At 40.3% G+C, this 16,094-nt stretch overlaps 1 long non-coding RNA gene across 1 annotated transcript; it reads left to right on the top strand.

The window, feature by feature from the left end:
• The first annotated feature begins 12,350 nt into the window (after window positions 1–12,350).
• On the top strand, window positions 12,351–13,165 carry LOC136178531 (uncharacterized). The gene is made up of 2 exons (XR_010665931.1): window positions 12,351–12,802; window positions 13,067–13,165. It is a non-coding gene; the product is annotated as an uncharacterized lncRNA (long non-coding RNA).
• Window positions 13,166–16,094: the final 2,929 nt, after the last annotated feature.

Genomic DNA, 16,094 nt, shown 5'->3' with positions numbered 1-16,094 from the left:
GAGATGAGATGAGATGAGATGAGATGAGATGAGATGAGATGAGATGAGATTCAACTTTATTGTCATTACACATATACAAGTATAGAGTAACGAAATGAGGTTTAGCATCTCACCAGAAGTGCAAATAAGCAGAAAGTGCAAGAGTCTGTGCTATGTACAGTAATTACAAAATTTACAGATGTAGACTAAAAAAAAGTGAATTATTAGGTATATATGGATGGCTGGATTAATGGGATGCTATAAATATAAATAAATGCTATAAATATAAGTGTATTCTTAGGATTATAATATACAGATTAAGGTGCAGTGAGCATGCTATACTAGTTTACAGATAATATAAAGAATATGGACATATTGTACAGGTCGATAACTTATTGAGGTGATATGAACAAACTATAATACAATAATACAGGTGGATGAGAGATGTGTGTGTGTGACCAGGAGGAGTGGTGGGGGGATGATGGGTGTGAGGTGATATGCAGGGGAAAGGGGGGGGTCAGCAGGGGGCGGAGAGAGAGAGGGAGAGAGAGAGAGAGAGAGACAGAGTTCAGAGTTCGGGGGGTAGAGTTCAGTAGAGAAACAGCTCTGGGGAAAAAGCTGTTCCTCAGTCTGCTGGTTCTGGTCCGGAGGCTTCTGAAGCGCCTACTGGAGGGCAGGAGGGTAAACAGTCTGTGGGCAGGGTGGGAGGAGTCTTTAAGGATGCAGTGAGCTCGCCGCAGACAGCGTTTTCTTTGGACATCCTCAATGGCAGGAAGTGGACACCTTGTGATGCGCTGGGCGGTTTTTACCACCCGCTGTAGCGCCTTACGGTCTGTGACAGAGCAGTTTCCGTACCAGACTGAGACACTGCTGGTCAGGATGCTCTCGATCACACAGCGGTAGAAGTTCATCAGTACAGCTGAAGACAGGTGGTGTCTCTTCAGTGTCCTCAGGAAAAAGAGGCGTTGATGAGCCTTCTTAACCAGACTGGAGGTGTTAGTGGACCAGGAGAGGTCCTCTGTGATGTGGGTCCCCAGGAACTTGAAGCTGGAGACACGTTCAACAGCCATCCCGTTGATGTGAATGGGGTTGTGCGTGCTTCCTCTTTCTCTCCTGAAGTCCACGATGAGCTCCTTCGTCTTGCTGGTGTTGAGGAGCAGGTTGTTGTCAGCACACCAGGCAGCCAGAATCAGTACCTCCTCCCTGTAGGCTGTGTCATCGTTGTTGCTGATGAGGCCAATCACCGCCGTATCGTCCGCAAACTTGATGATTGTGTTGGATCCATGTACAATGTGATGGGCTCAGCACACAGCCCTGTGGTACGCCTGTGTTGAGTGTGATGGTGGTGGAGCAGGTGTGTCCTGACCTAACATACTGGGGTCTGTTGGTCAGAAAGTCCATTATCCAGTGACGGAGGGAGGAGTTGAAGCCCAGGTCTCCGATTTTAGTGTTCAACTTGGAGGGGATGACAGAGTTGAATGCTGAGCTAAAATCAACAAACAGCATTCGTGCGTATGTGTTGTTATTGTCCAGATGAGTGAGCACAGAGTGCAGCGCAGTGGAAACTGCATCCTCTGTACTCCTATTGCTGCGGTAGGCAAACTGGTATGGGTCCAGTGTGGGTGGGAGGCAGTTTTTCAGGTGTGCTAGGACCAGTCGCTCAAAGCACTTCATTATGATGGGTGTGAGTGCTACAGGGCGGTAGTCATTCAGGCCTGTCAGGCTGGAGTGTTTCGGCACTGGGACAATGGAGGTGGCTTTGAAGCATGCTGGCACAGCTGCTTGGGCGAGGGACAGGTTGAAGATGTCCGTAAAAACCCCAGTGAGCTGCTAAGTACATGCTCTAAGCACGCGCCCGGGGGTGCCGTCTGGACCAGCAGCCTTTCGAGCATTGATCCGGCTCAGTGCAGCGTGGACGTCTGTGGAGGTGAGTGAGAGGGGTTGGTTGTCTGCAGGAGGTCTGGTCGTGGTCTGCGTCTCCCTGTTGTCTCTATCGAAGCGAGCATAAAAGTGATTTAGCTCGTTCAGGAAGGAGACATCTGTGGTTATCGGGGTGGAGTTTCTGGGTTTATAGTCACTGATGGCCTGGATGCCCTGCCACATGCGTCTGGGGTCGGAGTTGGAGAAGTGTTCCTCTACCTTCAGCTTGTAGCAGTGCTTGGCCTTGATGATGCCCCTCCTCAGGTTTGCCCTGGATACGCTGTAGGCCATTGCATCATCTGATCTGAAGGCGGTGTTGCGGGCCTTCAGCAGGAGACGCACCTCCTTGTTCATCCATGGCTTCTGATTTGGGTACGTGGTGATCTGCTTCCATGTTGTAACACTGTCGATGGTGGTATTGATATAATCCAGCACAGAAGAAGTGTAGGTGTCAATGTCTGTGTGAGAGCCCAAGGTAGCCTGAGACGCAAACATACTCCAGTCTGTGTGATGGAACTTGTCCTGAAGTACAGAGTCTGTCCCCGCTGGCCACACTTTAATCGTTGTCACTGATGGCTTCACACGTTGGATGAGTGGGGAGTACTTGGGGATGAGGAACAAAGAAAGGTGGTCTGACTGTCCCAGGTGGGGGAGGGGGGTCGTGGTGTAGGCTCTTGCGATGTTTGTGTAAACATGGTCCAGAGTTTTGTTTCCTCTTGTATTGCAGGAAACATGCTGGTGAAATTTAGGGAGCACTGTCTTTAAGTTTGAGTGATTAAAATCACCTGCAACTATAAATGCAGCCTCCAGGTGAGCAGTCTGTTGTTTACTGATAGCGGTGTAAAGTTCCTTCATAGCAGCTTTTGCATCGGCATCAGGGGGGATGAAGGCTGCAGTTACAATAGTGGAGCTGAGCTCCCTTGGCTGATAGAAAGGTCTACATTTAACCATGATAAACTCAAGGTTAGCTGAGCAGTGTCTCCCAATAATGACAGAGTCTGTACACCAAGCTTTGTTAATATAGATGCACAGCCCTGCTGCTCTGGTCTTACCGGAGTCCTCTGCTGTTCTGTCTGCCCGGAGTGTGTGGCGACCGGCTAGCTTGATAGCATCGTCCGGTACTCCGTTGTTTAGCCATGTTTCCATGAAGATCATGACATTACAGTCCATAAGTCTCTTACTGTGGATGATGCGAAGTTGTAACTCGTCCATTTTGTTCACCAAAGACCGCACATTAGCGAGGAAAATGCTGGGTAACGGGAGACGGTGCGGTGTTAACTTTAGCTTAGCTCTTATACCTCCGCACTTCCCCCGCCTTTGTTTACGGTCTCGACACCATCTGCGAGCACTTCCGCCCGGCCGGGTAGAGTGCGTAGCCTCGGGTGTTTTGGCGATCTCGGGTATGAGTCGAAGATTGTTGATTAGATCGTCAGGGAGGTGTATTCCAATATCCAAAAGTTCCTGTATGTAAATACATGCTGCTGTTTTTATCCTGCACTACAACGAGCCAAATGCAACGAAACTTTGTTCTTATCTGCACTGTAAAGTACAAGTTTGAATGACAATAAAGAAAGTCTAAGTCTAAGTCTAAGTCTTCATGACATGTGACGTGAGTGCCACAGGTCTGTAGTCATTGAGAGCGCTGGGACGACCTTTCTTTGGAACTGGGACGATGCAGGAGGTCTTCCACAGGTCAGGCACCTTCATCAGCCTCAGGGAGAGGTTGAAGAGGTGCTGAAAGACTCCTGCAAGCTGCCCAGCACACACCTGGAGGATCCTGGGACTGATGTTGTCTGGTCCACTGGCTTTTCTGATGTGGAGTCTGGAGAGTTCTCTTTGTACCTGGCTGGTAGTAAGAGTGAGAGTGGGACAGTGAGCGGGGGAGGGGTGTGGAGAACTGTCTATTGTCATGCAGGTACCTGAAGGGAGGGAGCTGGGGGGTGAGGGGGGGCTGTCCTTTGAAGCTGCTGGTGAGGAGCTGAGAGGGGGGGAGGTGGTTAGGACCTTAATGGGAGGAAGAGCAGGGTCTCCAGCAGAGGTGTGAATGGGGGCTGAGGTGGTGGGGGGAGACCTAGACCCACTATTTGAGCTCACTGGGTCGGGGGATGTGTCAAACCTATTGAAAAATAGGTTCAACTCAGCAGCAAATACTGGGTCTCCTTTAATTCTGGGTTCCGGCCTGCTGCAGCCCCACATCTGCTTCATGCCATTCCACACCTCCTTTGTGTTGTTCTGTCCCATCTTGGTCTCAGTCTTGTCCTTGTAGTTGTTCTTGGCCTCTCTCAGCTTCTTCTTTAACTCATTTTGGAAAGCCTTGAGCTCCTCACGATCCCTAGTCATGAAGGCCCTTTTCTTTCTGTTGAGGAGAGCTTTAATGTCTTTATTGATCCATGGTTTGTTGTTTGAGAAGCAGCGGACCTTTTTGGTAGGGTCTATGGTGTCCTCACAGAAACGGATGTAGTCTGTAATACAATGAGAGAGGCCTTCAATGTCATCACCATATTCCTCCTTAAACAGTTCCCAGTCTGTGACATTGGAGCACTCCTGCAGGGCCTCCTCTGTATCCTTAGACCAAACCTTCAAAGTCCTTGTGTTGGCCACCTGCTGCTAAACCAGGGGCCTGTAGGTGGTCTCAAGGTAAATGAGGTTGTGGTCTGATTCCCCAAGAGGGGGGAGGGAAGAAGAGCTGTATGCTCCCTTCACGTTGGCATACAGGAGGTCCAGGGTTTTATTCCCTCTTGTAGCACAGTCCACAAATTGTTTGAAATTCGTCAGGACAGGGGAGAGAGAGGTGGGTGCTGGGTTTGTAGTACCGCGATCATAGTGTGGATGACGTCACTCGCGCTAGCGGCTACAGCTGATGGTGGGACGTAAACAGCAACAGCAATGGCATGTGAGAACTCCCGTGGCAGATAGTATGGGCGTAATCCCACCGCCAGCATTTCAACGTCTGGGGTACAGACACAGTCTTTCACAGTTACATGTCCAGGATTACACCTCCTCCTCTCTTCTTACCGCTCTGTCACCCCCTGTCCGCTCGTACCAGCGTGAAGCCGGCCAATTCAATGTGACTGTCCGGTAATTTCCCATGCAGCCATGTCTCTGTGAAGCAAAGTAAACTGCACTCGGAGCAAATATCAGCAAATATCATGAGTCGGAGCTGCTGCAACAGGCTGCCAACTCTCAGCGCCCGTTGACATGTAATGTTTACAACATGCAGATTTTGTGACTTTGACATTTATGGTTTTGATGTTGGCTGGCTAGCTGCTCCTGGTCGAGCTTGTGGAGCTCATCAACTTGAAAAACAGTAGAAATCATTTTTTAATCGACGTTCATTTTCATAAACATGTAAATATGCAGAGTCTCCAACATCAAGTTCTCTCCTCAAAAACATCCAGACGTGAATTCAGTGATGAAATAGAAACAGAAAATCTTTAAAGACATCAGCTAGCTCTCCTCCTGGTCTTCTGGCTGTGCAGACAGTAAAGGTCAAAGGTCGAGCAGTTCCATGAATGGACCAGTTCTTCTTTTAAACAGGAAGTAACAAAAAGTGCGTGCTGTAAACGATACATTACTGTTGGATGTGAACAATGGTGATTATCTAATCACTGGATCATTTCAACACTTCAGATGTAGACAGACAAAGTCCTAGCAGATGAAGGACTTTGACATTTCTGTCTTTTGTTCTGTATTTTTTAAATTAGTTTTCTACATTTTTTAGCAACATCGCTACTATTGTTTTTTTGTTGTTTTGTTACTATTGTTTTTTGTTGTTTTGATTTTTTCATGTTCAAAATAAAGAAATCAAAAATCACTCTAAATGTTATTTTATTGGTCAGATGTGTGAATGAAAAATGTCCTAACCCTAACCCATGAGGACACATCACATGACTTTAAAGTTAAAATAATCCGCCCCTAGTTTTCTTTTTTCATAATATCTTGACGGTAAAAGATGTACATTATATATATTTACTTTTTGGGACTTCAGGGGCTCCGTACTGTTTTCACTTCCTGTCTGTCATTTCTTTCTCTCTCTTTATTGAACAAATTTCTTTAGGGAATTCAACATTGCATACGAAACAGAAAAGTATGCATGAAAACATATAAGAATACATCAGATACAGCATGTATATATTTAAGAGACAATAATGAAAACATAAATAAATAAAACAGAAGACATTTAACACTAGGGGGGGTTGAAAAATATAATAAAAAAATGTGTTGCTTATGCTACAGGGGGATACAGTCACAGTACTCACAACTAAAGTTTTAGGAATAAAGACATGACTTCATGTAGTTCAAATAAAGTATTATTATTATTATGTAGTTTGTGAAGGAACTCACTGTTTTTAGATAAGTATTGTTTACATTCATTTTTAAAAGAGGTTGTGGAGGGTTTGCTGTTTATGTATGTGATATTTACCCAGTGAGAAGATTACGTTGACCATGTTGGACACCTTGTTTGGAAGATCATCCATATATATCAAAATCTGAAAAGGTTCAAAGGATAGGTTCTCAGTTCTGATGTTTAACCGGCTGTAAAGATCCCGCCAGAACTGGAATGTGATTGAACAAGAGAAGAAGAGGTGCTCAATAGTTTTAGGTTCTTCTAAGCATGCTGATCTACTTCAAAATTTAACCTTTTACGTAAGATTTCAGCAGCTGGGTAAACGTTGTTCAATATCTTTAAACTGCATTTATTTTATTTTAGGAACGACTGGCCATTTAAGATCCATACAATATTTATTAGTTTTCATGGTTTCATTTCCTAATCTTAATTTAGCAGGTGAGTTCAAATCAGAAAATAATATGCATTTCAAAGCCTCTCCAGTAAATTTATTGTTACATTTCCTTTCTTTCATTTTCAGTTCTGGAAGTTTAACTGAAACATTTGAATATTTTAGTTTTAGTTTAGTTTATTTGCACATTTTTTGAAAGAAGAATCAAACAGAAAATAAAATAATAAATAATAATAAAACACATGTGCAGGTGAGGTAGAAACCCATGAGGGCTTATCTCAAAACCTCACTGTAAGAGATTAAACAAAGTTAAAATAGAATACAGTAAAAAATAAGAAAGTAACAATATTTACTATCACAACTAAAATTTACTCAATTGAAAATTACATACAAACATTGAAAACATAAAAATAGAGTAAAACAGGACATACAGTATGTAGACAATATAACAAAATCAGGACAATTCACTATTCACTACAAATCTTTATGACATCAACGCATTTCTGAGTCTCAATTTGTATCTAGAAAAAGACAAAAAATCATCATCATCAAGTAAATAAATATGCGTGTCAAAGATTGTCAATATGTTACACTTCAGAAAAAGAGGGGAGGTTGCATCAAAGGACTTGGAAAAAGTTGCCATTCTGACAAAATGTTTCTGGAGTAATATAATTTTATGAAGATATGTTTGGAAAGTGCTGGCCCATACAATATTGCAATAAGTAAGATACGGATATATTAGGCTGTAATATAATGTTGAGATACAAGAAGAGTGTAAAAAACCACACATTTTTCTAACAATCCCCAGAGATTTTGTAACCTTACTATAGACAAAGCTGATGTTATCTTTCCATGTAAGTTTCTCATCAATTAAGATCCTTAAAAATCTTGTTGATGTTACTTTAGTCATTTCTTCATCATTTATATACAACTTCACCATTTCAGAGTTATATTTCATTTTTCCAGCAAATATCATGAAGTTAGATTTTTTCACATTTAATGCCAACTTATTTGTTTTAAACCATTTTGAAGAAGGCCATTATTTACTTCATTCATGAGTTCTGACAAATTTTCATTGGAGACAAGTAAATTAGCATCATCTGCAAATAATAATGGGCATATTGTGTTTGATACTGTTGCAAGATCGTTAATGTATATGAGAAACAGTAACGGTCCTAAAATGGACCCTTGTGGGACCCCACACTGCATCATAGTTCTCTCAGACTCTACACCATTTATGTTGACATACTGCTGTCTGTTATATATATAATTACTGAGCCACTTCAGGACATTTCCATTAAATCCATATCTGTATAGTTTAGCTAGTAAAATTTCATGATTTACAGCATCGAATGCTTTAGAGAGATCCAGAAAAATACCACATGAAAACTCTTTCTTTTCTTATGCAGAATGAATCTTGTCCACTAGTTGTAAGAGGGCCATATAGGCAGAGTGATTTTTTCAGAATCCATACTGGTGTTCATACAGTATACAATGCATGTTCAAATGTTTGAGGATGCATTTAGTTTTTCTAAGATTTTGGAAAAACATGGAAGAACTTTTATGGGACGGTAGTTTGTAAAATGTCCTGGATCACCCGATTTAAAAAGTGGAATAACCTTTGCCAGGTTTAAGATCAGAAGGAACAGTACCAGTTTCCATGGACATCATAAAAACATGCAACAGCGGTTTCAATATTGATCTTTTTACCTCTTTAACAAGGGTTGCACTAATGCCGTCATGACCCGGGGCAGATTGTTTTAGCTCTATAATAATTTCATTTATCTCATTACAGTTAAGAGGTTCAAACGAGCAAAATGATGGAAAGCTACCTCTGATATAGTTGGTTGGACTTTTATTTGTGTTTCCAAACTGCTTAGAGATGGAAGTTCCCACATTCACAAAAAACTCATTGACTTTGCAAGCAACATCAAAATGACTTGTGATGGATGTTTTCCCATTGGAAAAGCTGAGCGGAAAATTTGTTGATGGTTTTTTCTTTTGGAGTAGCTGATTTATAATTTTCCATGTAGCTTTGATGTTCCTTGCAGAATTCTTGAACTGCTGTCTGCAAAAGCTTTTTTTGGCTACGATGATTATATTTATTCTTATACAATTAATAATTTGCTTGATTTAGGGGTGTAGGAGATTAAATTTTCCAGCGGCCCTGATTATCATTTATTGAATGTCTTGTTAACTGCATATACATTCACCTCTGTTGAAAAAGGAGTGGTTAATTGACCAGTTGGTGGTCGTATGTTGGCTCAGGTTTATAGCCTATCAATCTATGCTATCAATGGAAGTTTTGGGCTATTTTTATGGAGGTAAAATAGGGCTTAGGGCCCCAATTTGGCCAGGGGCGGCCCTGCTCTTATAAGACAAAGGTTAAGAGATGTTTTCATGATATTTATTTTCTCTTCTATGTTAATCTGTTCTCTTTTGATTATATCTTTAGATATTATGATACACAAATAGAGAGGAAACATTTTTTCAGATTTAGACCAGAAGCTTTTGAGAAAATTGATATCCAGAGCTTTTCCAATAAAGGATTTATCTTTCAATAGGATAATAATAATAATAATAATAATCTTTATTTATTGAGCACTTTTCAAAAACAAGTTACAAAGTGCTTTACTAGGACAGCCAATGTAAAAACAGGTAGGTCATAGAATAATAAACAAGGCAAGATTAAGAAATAACAATCACTTTAAGATATAAAATCCATTTAAAAGAACTGTAAAATACATACAATTCTTTTAAAGGAATTTTAAAAAGTGAAATTCAAGTTACTTTTTAAAATCAAATAAAATCAGTAAAGGCTCACCGGTAAAAGTGTGTCTTAAGAAGGGACTTAAGAGTTGACTGATGTGCCCTAAGGGGATAAGCAGAATTTTAAAAAAAAATGGGCCCCAAGATCGACCCCTGCAGCACACCATATTTCACACTAGAGAAGGCTGAGGCAAAGTTATTAACAGACACACAGCACCTTCTATTGGAAAGATACGTTTTAAACCAGTCTAAGGCTGTACCAGAAACCACGACCCATTGCCTTAGTCGGTTTAACAGGATGTTGTGATCAATTGTGTCGAAGGCTGCGCTAAGGTCAAGGAGAACCAGGACTGAGCACAAACCTTGATCAGCTGCAATTAAAAGGTCATTTGTTACCTGAAGCAATGCAGTCTCAGTGCTTTGAAACTTAAAAACCTGATTGAAATTTTTCAAAACTGTTTTCCAGCACAGCGAGAAGTTGTTTTGACACAATCTTTTCGAAAAACTTGGAAATAAAAGGCAATTTGCAAATTGGCCTGTTGTTCTGAGGCAGGGAGGGGTCTAGTAAAGGTTTTTTCAGCAGTGGATTAACAAAGGCAGTTTTAAAATAGTCAGGGACACAACCCTTGGATAACTGTGTTGTCAGCAAACTGACTCATTCTGAATTCATAATCATAGATGCTAATTCCTTTGAGGTGTGGTTTACAATGAGGTAAGCTAACATTTGTGTACATAACAAAGAATTTTGGTGAAATTGGGCATCCTTGTCTAATTTCGCAGATAAGTTTAAATTGTGGTGTCATTCCTGAATGTAACAACCCCCCGGTGGGGTACTCAGACTTTGCATAGTCCCCTAACAGGGGTCAAATAAATGACTGGTCAAAAATGAAACACAGAAACAGATTTAAAAAGAAAAGGTGTCAAGGTTTATTAAATTAACTAAAATAAAATTCATGAGTCACCGTGAGATAATCGGTGCAAATTTCAATGTCTTACAGGCGGAAGTATGGCTTGGCCAGGTATTTTGATGCTTTACTGAGGAGGAATTCAGTGTCACACTTCTACAGTAAAAAGACTCATTGTCACACAATATCACTGCAACTATAATCACACTATGTATAAGCATGCAATATCACTGCAACTTCAACTATAATCACACTATGTAAAAAAAAAAAAAAACGGGTGAATGCGGCCGGTTCGGGTAATATAAATGACGCCACTTCCTTACTGAATGAATCAGACGAAGTAGGAACAAATATCTGCCTACTGTCTGCGCATAATGAATAGTAGGTACTAAACAGTATACAGCACGGATAGTAGGTACTGCATACTGACAGATTGAGTAGGTACTTGGCAATTCGGATACAGCCGGTCCGCCTCTTCTTCTTCTTCTTCTTCTTCTTCTTCTTCTTCTTTGGATTTTATTGGCAGCTGGCATCTAAAAATTTGCATTACTGCCATCTGCTGGATTGAACTATTACTCACATTCCTAAATCCTCCTCAATAAACCTGTTCTCAAGAGATATTTAAACAAACATCTTCAGCCTCTCCCTCTTTCACCTCACTCCAAAATACTTTTTACATCTCTTCTTACGAGTCCCTCTCTCTCCATTTCTGACATCATGTTCTGTCTATGTGCTACATACTTTCTACATTTAATAACTACATGTTCAACTGTTTCTGCTTGATTGCATATTTCACAAAGACCAGATGAATGTTTTCCAGTGATATGTAGAGTGCTATTTAAATGACTGTGACTGATTCTTAACCTGGTCATTACGACCTCCTCTCTTCTGTTGCTCCCTCTGTATTTTACTTTATCTATTTCCCTCTGAATTGAGTATAAATGTCTTCCTTTTGTCTGATTGTTCCAATATTGTTGTCATTCCTGTTTAATTTTACTCCATGTGACTCGTTTCCCCTCTGACTTAGATAATTTGATGTTAATATCAATCCTCTCTTTCTTTACAGCTTCCTTTGCCAACCTGTCCACCTTTTCATTTCCTGCTATACCTGAATGTGCTGGAACCCACATGAATATCACATCTGTCCCGTTTAACCACCTGGGAATGTGTAAATATGATTTCATATAATAAATCTTGACGACTGTGAGATGACCCTGATTGAATACTGTATAAAGCGCTGACTGAATCACTGCATATCAGCACTTTCCTTCCTTTAATTTGCTCAACACATTCTAATACAACTAAAATGGTGTACAACTCTACTGTGTACACGTTCAGGAAATCTGACATTCTCTTCACTACTTCAAAATTGAATTTTGGGATAAACGCAGCTGATCCTGTTGCATTTGTCATAGGGTCTTTAGATCCATCTGTGAATACTTGTACATGATCTCCATATCTCTGTTCTATGTGTTCATAGAATTCACTAACTAAATCAACATTTATTTTTCTTTCCTTTATCTTTAGTAACTCCAAGTCTACTTCAGCTGTCTCAAGCATCCACATTGGAACTGGTGGCCATAAAACAGTTGTGTTGGTACTTTGTTGTTTTTTATCTCTGCTCTGTAAGGTGACCTTGAGAGTTTTGAAAGGCGCCTTTAAATAAAATGTATTATTATTATTAAAACAGTTGGACTGATACCCTTGTCATACACTCCCATATCTCTCGCCACTCTATCCCCTATCCATCCAAAACTGGACTAAATTGTTCTCTCTTTTTCCCAGCAGTCCTTTAACACTGATTTTGTTGGGTGACTATCTCCATGTCCTCTCAAGTTCAGCTAACAATTTGCTAATAGCTGTTTCTGTTACGGATCTAGAAAACTAAGAGGAGGACCCAGATGCAGAATTAACAAAAATAATTTATTTTAACAAAAAAAAGCAAAAACAAAAACTTGCTTTGTTCAAACCACAAAAGGGAAAACAAAAAGCCATGAGGGATCACACAGGAACAACTAACAACTAACATCTGACATCTGACATCTGACATCTGACATCTGACATACACTGACAAACGACAATGAACTGACACAGAAGGGAAGAAACACAGAGACTAAATAGACATGGGGTAATCAGACACAGGTGAGACTAACGACACAGGTGAAGACACTCAGGGCAATCAATGCAGGGAGAAACACAAGACCAGAAACACTCAGGACAATACAAAATAAATCATGAAACACTAAAGACACACAGAACTCAAGTGTAAAAAAGGCCTGTTAAAGTTAGTATTTTGTTCTGCGTCTCCCGTTTCTGAGTGCACCTGAATGTGTTGCTCTTTGTCTGAGCGCCCCTGAACGCAGCATGCACAGCGCATCTCCGAAGTAACGGCAATGAGGGAGTCATGCCCAGACAAGTTTTGGATTCAACTAAAAGGACTCGTGTATTTCTGACGGACTTCTATTATTACTGTGTGCGTCTGTGAGACAAGTGAGTTGAGTGTTGCTGGAACTTAATGTCTTTTGTATTGTTCATAGCAACTTTGCCTGTTCAATTTCTAAGTACTGATGTTATTAGTGTTATTTTCCACTTGAATACATGCTAATTGCTTACTAATTGATAACAGTAGCATAGCTTGTTACGTCGCAAAAGTGCATTGGTTGCTAAGTGCTAAGTGTTTTCAGCAGTCTGTATTCTGGAATGTTCTATGTAAGTCACATTCCTAATTGTCTTCTTTTATTTCTTTCATTATAGAACCACACACAAATACACAGGTTCAATTATTTCAAGGAAAGGAAAGGCCTCAAACTCACGCCTTGTACCTGAAATTTATATAAATGGCTTGAACTGGAACCGGATTCTCCATCTTTCTTCCTCACACACACCTTTGCATCAGAAATAGTGTCCTGACCCGACACCCTGAGGTGATTGCTGCCACCCTTTATTGGATCCTTAATACCTCTCATACATCAAGAGTCTAACAAAACACACTAGAACACAGAGATACATGAGGATAATAAATGACAAAATAGAACAGAAAACACTGAAGACAAAACTAGGAAACACACAAGGGAAAAAAACAGCAACACTAGGGAACATTTACACACAAGGGAAACAAGCAACACTGGGATAAAACAGGGAAACTCAAATACAAAACCAAATCATGACAGTTTCCTCCTTAAACATAGTGGCATCTCTCCTACTTCTCCCTGAAGTGCACATATTGGAGATGATTTCACTGCCCCAATACATATCCTAAGAGCCTGTGCCTGAATCATTTCCAACTTTGGAAGTGTTGTCTTTGCTGCAGATCCATATACCACACTCCTATACTGAATCCCAGTTCTAATTAATGCCACATATGTATATATTTTAAGGCAGCAACATCAGCTCCCCAATCCATTCCTACGAGACATCTCATTACATTTATTAGTTTTTTGCATTTATCAACAATATTCCTTACGTGTTCCTTCCATGTCAACCAGACATCAAAATGTACCCCTAAAAAAACTAAATGAGTCAACGATGAAAGTTTGCACACTTGGCAAGCGGAGCAAGGTACGTGCGTTATTTGGGAAGGTGTTAATTGAATGATTTATGAATGAATTGGGAGATTCACTACTATAAGGGATTGTGCAATATTGCAATATGCAAAAGTGTTTAATGTGATGCGTTATGTGTTTGAATCAGGCCTGTTGTGATGTGGATGTTATTGTTTGTGTTTGTTTAAAGTAAAATGTTGCACTGTGAAATTTTTGTTTAGGAATGAATTGTAAATATTTATATATCTGTAATGAATTGAACACACTGTTTTCTGAATGTTAATTTTGGCTTTATTTTGTCTTTTTTCTCGTTTCACGGTGCTCGAAAATAAATAAATAAATCACATCAGTCGAACTCCACCCTTCCTCATATGTTGTCTGGGTCGAGGGCTGCTACAGTTACACGAGCTGTTTGAAGAACTTGTGCTACCCAACACAGAGGCCTCCAAGGAAACAGAGTGACAGAAAGAAGAGAAGATATCAGGAGAGAAGAAGAATCCTTACACTGTAACTGTTTCATATTGTAGCATGTTCTGGATATGCAAAAAAGGGATGAATAACTTTACTATAGCTAACGGAAGCTCACCACCCATTAGTTAACTAGGCTACTCTTTCCTAGAACTAAGTGAGAGCTCACTCCCTACCAGCCGCTAGTCTACTCTTTCCTAGTACCTGGAGCTATGTAAAATTACTCCGCTAACACCCTTTGGAGGACAGAGGACTTGCTATAATCACAGCCCTAGGATTATCTGCCTAACATTCATTTCTAGAATAATTAGATTCAAGAATAACCCCTGGTATAGGACTCTAGATTACCCCCCAGAGAGGGAATAACTGTAATCTCTCCCCGCTAGGATGTTAGGTGTGTAGTAAAAGTCAGTAGAAGTGTGCCGTGGTGTGACTGCTCAAGCTTACCTTCCGAGGTTCACAGGGTCCTTAAGGGAGACTCCGTTCTTTGTGGTGTGAATGATTTCAAAAATTTTCGAAAATGTATTAAAAAACTTGAAATGATATTCCAAAAGTAAAAATATAACGATGTAAAACACAAAAACCTAAACCTAAGTCTAAACCCAAGAGTGTAGACACTTCAGGTTTTAAAAGATCTTGGTCTCAGAGACTAAGTCCCAAAATGGGGATTCAAAAGTCAGAGTGACGTGGAGTCCTTTAGAAAAGTGAAAAAGAACCCTGATCAGCTTTTCCACAGAGTTTTTATAGCCAGACGGTCGCTTTTTTTCAAGATTCTGTAAAACCTCAACAATGCATATTTGCAGAAACGAGATATATCCACAGTTGATACCAAGTTCAGATGTGGTTTTGATGTCAAAGCATACAAGGTAACACAGGTGATACTAAGTTCATATGTGGTTTTAGCTTGAAGACCATGAACCAGGCAGATTAGCAGAAACGCTACACACCTACGAGCTCGTATGTGGTTTTGCTGAAAGTATGGCACAATTATCCTGACCTCACAGGTGCGTAGGCACCGCGGGTGTGTGTAGGATTGACAGGAAATATAGAAGTCGTAGTGACTATATGACATATGAATGAATATGATGAAAAGATTAAGTGATAACAAAAGAAAAAGTAAATATATGAAGTAAATGATAAATTCATTAAATGATAATGAAAGAAAAAGTAAATGTGAAGTAAATGATAACGAAAGAAAAAGTAAATATATTTTGAAAACAAATTCAACAATTGCATAACTCTCTGATCTTTCAACAATATAAACATTTTAAATTCAAACGTCATAGCTGATCCCAACTTACTGGTTCATATGTCAGCAACAAAACATCAATGTCAAAAAAGTAAAGACAGATTCCTGTGAATAGAATTGTCTTATATCCCTTTATAACAACAGTTATACACCTGTTAGTCAATACATACTTATGAATACACATTAATGATGTTGTTAATTTGGAATCTTTAGGATCAGTTTTACCATTGCACAGGATTAGCATTTCTCTCCTGTGTGAATCATGTGTCTGGTCAAACTTCCTCTTTGGGTAAAGCTTTTACTGCCAGCAGAGCAGCTGAAGGGTTTCCCTCCTGTATGAACTAACATGTGTTTGGTCAGATGTTGTCTTAAGGTAAAGCTGTTACTGCAAACAGAGCAGCTGAAGGGTTTCCCTCCTGTATGAACTAACGTGTGTGGTTAGACTTCCTCTTTGGGTGAAGCTTTTACTGCAAACAGAGCAGCTGAAGGGTTTCCCTCCTGTATGAACTAACGTGTGTGGTTA

This window comes from Labrus bergylta, chromosome 3, assembly GCF_963930695.1.
Source record: "Labrus bergylta chromosome 3, fLabBer1.1, whole genome shotgun sequence".
NCBI lineage: Eukaryota > Metazoa > Chordata > Actinopteri > Labriformes > Labridae > Labrus > Labrus bergylta.
This window is presented reverse-complemented; position numbering and strand designations above follow the sequence as displayed.